Source organism: Egretta garzetta, unplaced genomic scaffold (genome assembly GCF_000687185.1).
Source record: "Egretta garzetta isolate BGI_Z169 unplaced genomic scaffold, ASM68718v1 scaffold347, whole genome shotgun sequence".
Lineage (NCBI taxonomy): Eukaryota > Metazoa > Chordata > Aves > Pelecaniformes > Ardeidae > Egretta > Egretta garzetta.
The window spans coordinates 22,155-25,823 of record NW_009260184.1 but is presented as its reverse complement, the minus strand read 5'-3'; the positions used below and the strand labels follow the sequence as shown (position 1 = coordinate 25,823).

At 42.7% G+C, this 3,669-nt stretch overlaps 1 protein-coding gene across 3 annotated transcripts in view; it reads right to left on the bottom strand.

The window, feature by feature from the left end:
* The window catches only part of RRAGC (Ras related GTP binding C), an 11,049-nt gene extending 10,003 nt beyond the window's left edge, over positions 1–1,046 (bottom strand). The window contains exon 1 of one of the 3 annotated variants that reach the window (XM_035897447.1): positions 844–1,046. The gene's annotated coding sequence lies outside the window, so the exon portion shown is untranslated. The remainder of the gene's footprint in view (positions 1–843) is intronic. The other 2 variants (XM_035897446.1, XM_009642101.2) reach the window with 2 other exon arrangements.
* Between the last annotated feature and the right edge of the window lie 2,623 nt (positions 1,047–3,669).

The window sequence follows — 3,669 nt, the reverse complement described above, 5'->3', positions numbered from 1 at the left end:
AACTTCTCTGCAGCAGCACTTGGCTTTGGTTTTTTAATTGCAGCAGTTACACTGCACTCCTAATGCAGTATTTCTGAACCTCCTCCATGTTTTTGGACTGCCCTTTTCTGCCTGAGTTTTCAAGGAGTTACACTTCCTTGGATCCGCAAGCTCAATTTGTCCAACACATTCATTCCCACTACCTTAAACTTTGAATGGACTCCCTAGGGAAGCAGGTGTTCGGGGTTTTTTGGTTAGGTTTGGGTTGGGGTTTCTTTTGTTTGTTTGTTTTTATATAAAACACAAATCAGAGAACAGCCATATTCAGAATTTCACTTCTAGCTGAAATGTTGACCTGATCCATACAAACAAAAATTTTCCAGACCACCAAACAATAATCCTATATATCAAGTGACAAGCGTGACTTCCACAACATCCCTACTGCAAGACCTTATGATCAAACATAACCTACCACTGCAAGACACCTTACCAGGCACATTGTAGCGACACCTATAAACCGCAGGAAGAATATCTAATGCAGGAATTGCAGGTTGCTGAGAAAGTAACAAATCTAGGATAGCTTCCCTTTTTTTTGACACTTTGTCTGCAAACATGAATAATTGGTTTATATCTGAGAAATCTACATCCTTTTCCTCAACAACCAGACCCAGAACTTTCCTAAGAATCTTCACAGTGCAAGTAACCCTAAATGGAAGAGCCCTTCCCTGGGAGTTGTCCCAGGCCACCACAAAGCATGCCTCAGTGAAATCTATACAGCCGAAGCAGACAATTTGCCCTTCATAAACAACCAGTCTCCCCACTGCAGCACAGGATCATTCTGCACATAAAAATAGGCACCTTTACCTATAAGTCCAAATGCAGAATAGGTTTTCAAACTCCATTTTTTTTTTCCAGTCATAGTACCCCCTTTTTTTCCTTGAGGTAATATTAGACTATTTCTATTGCCCTGATGTCCAGAAAGGAATTTGCACGGGCAGATGGAAGGAGGTCCCTGAAAAGAAAGAGAAAAGGTACGGTATTGCAAGATGGTGTTGAGAATCCACTAATTGGAAGTGAACAGCTGCATCACAGGTAACGGCAAAAAGCAACTTACAAAGGATTCCCTAACAGCAGTTTGATGTACAACCATTTTGTCATTTTCACGCTTTCCAGAATCTTTGCTTTAATTCTGTGGACTCCTTAAGCTGCTATAATGAATGAGATCGTTTCAGAAGTAGCAGCTGTCTTTTTTTCCAGAAGAGAGATTTGGGGGTTGTGGGGTGATACAGGAAGAGGGTAAATACAGTGAAAGGAAGACAAGACAGACAAAGTTTTCAAATAAATTCTCTAGTTATTAGGAGCACTACATTACATCTCGCTGTAAGATTTTCTAAGTATTAGACCATGCTAAGAAAGCATGACAGACAGCAGGTTCTGACTCCCTACTCCCTCAATTCAATTAATTTAACACCTTTGAAGAAAAATGGGTATAAACGAAAGGTTTACAGCAGATCTAAACAAGCTGCTGCTTTAGGTCCCACCACACACACAAATTCCTCCCCCAATAACATATTCTTGGTAATCTTATGAAAGCTGAGCAGCAATTCTGGTGACCATGATAAACAAACAAACAAACAAAACCCCACACACCGAAAAAACCCCAAACAAACAAACAAACCCACCACATACACCCAAAAAAACCCCCAAATCAGGTACTCTGTCTGAACTCTTTCCAGGTTCCTATTACATAAGGACAGTACAGTAAGTCCAGTTCATAACTGCACAAAAATTTGTTTTATAAACTGAAGCAATCATCACATTTCCAAAGTCTTCTAACCTAAATTTGCTACTGAACTTTCACAGGTTATACCAGTACAGAAAATCCAATTGTCCAAAGGGGGGGGGGAAACACGGGACCGTTCCTCCCCAGCACCATCATTTTTTTCTTTTGTGAGAGGTTAATATTGCTCCCAGGAGAAGGCTGGAACAGTTTACCAATTCTTGTTTTTCACACAAATTTCTAGATTCCTACAAAGCCAATACTTCTCCCCAATACAGCATTTATCATGCATACCCCTACTCTCAGCCCAGGTGATCAACTAGTGCCCACACAGAAGGGTCAGGTCTGGCTATGACCATTTTTGGACTAGACAGGTATAAGAGCAGGGATGCTGTTGAAGACAAACTCCTTGATACTCCAAGTGTCTCAAATTATTGCCACAGTTAGTTTGCTCACGCAGCAGCACAATGAGTTCCTAGGTAACAGAAACACAGCTTCTAATTCCCAAGCCAGATTTGCAACCAATCGGCAAAAGGTACGTTCTATGTCCTCTTATTGCACACTCAACGTCACCCTGTTCCTATCCTGTATAACTACTTGAATAGGTCCTCAGAGAACTGATGCTACCAACCTTGGCCATAAAAAAATCCATCCAAGAGCTACATCTATAAATCAACTTGTAAAGCCTTAAAATCTAGCTGCAATTTGGAGTTACTGCTTCCCTCTAGTTTTTAGGGCTCACTTTTCTCAGCTGTGGATAATAAGATCTCTACTGAGAATCTACAATGAGTGCCATTCACATGACTAAAGACTTAGAAAAAGACTTTCAGTGCAGTCACTGCATTTGCACATACAGTGGGGGCATTGGCCTAAATAATGGGGAAATAACTGGGAAGACTAAAAAGCAATGAGAGCCCAGTCTGCCACTGTATTTCAGAACAGCACAATGGAAAAAATTTCTTACTAACAGATACAGTACCTTTTGCCAACCTTGTCTAAAGAAAGGCAAACCTACCGCAGAAGATCAGAGTCTTCAGACTACAGTTCAGAACCCCTTGGTCTAGTACCATCTATGGATTACCAAGTAGTCTGCATAAGATGGCTGTAAGAAGCAGATTCATACCTGCTATACTGCAATGTCCAAAAAAGGCTTCTGTACATAAAACCTTAATAGAAATCTCTGAAGGATTCAACACTTGCATTTGAACAAAGTTTGAGGCCCCTAAGTGTAGAGCTTAAGAACCACCGCATTTCACTAGTAACACCTTCCCATAAAAATATCACCCAAAAACTTCATGATAGGGACTGCAAATACATAACTTGCACTGAGGAACAAGGATCATTCTTAGCACTACCACTGTTCTCTTGAGCTACGTGGCAAATGAAAATAGTCATTTTATCTTACTTTTATTAAGAAACACCAGCACCTTCAGGAAGCTACCAGCAAACCCAAGGCACCGAAACTGTTCTATTTCCTCCTCGACCAGTGACTCTCATCTGCTCGGTCTAGCGTACCTAACCCAGAGGAAACCAGAGGCTGCCTTTCTGCTCATACCAAAGCCTTGGTCTCTTTAAAGCCTTCGTCCCTTTCCTCCAGCTGGAAGCGCTAGCTACACACCACACGCCTGTGCCGCTCACGGTGCTCTCACATCCGTGAGGGGAGACCTCACGATAAATATCTGCGCTTTTTGTTTTTGAAGCGAAGAACTGCAAAGGCTACAGCCTATGCTGACACAGCCTTCCTCCCTCGGGCAGACGACCGGGGTCCGTTCTGGGAAGTAAGCGCCTGTCGGCAGGAGCCTCCCTTCGCTCCAAGTTCGCCACACGCGCCCGCATTAAGGAGCGGGAATTGCCGAAACGGCAACCGAGAAAGCAGAAAGAGCTCGGCGCCGGAGAGGCAGGGCGGCGGG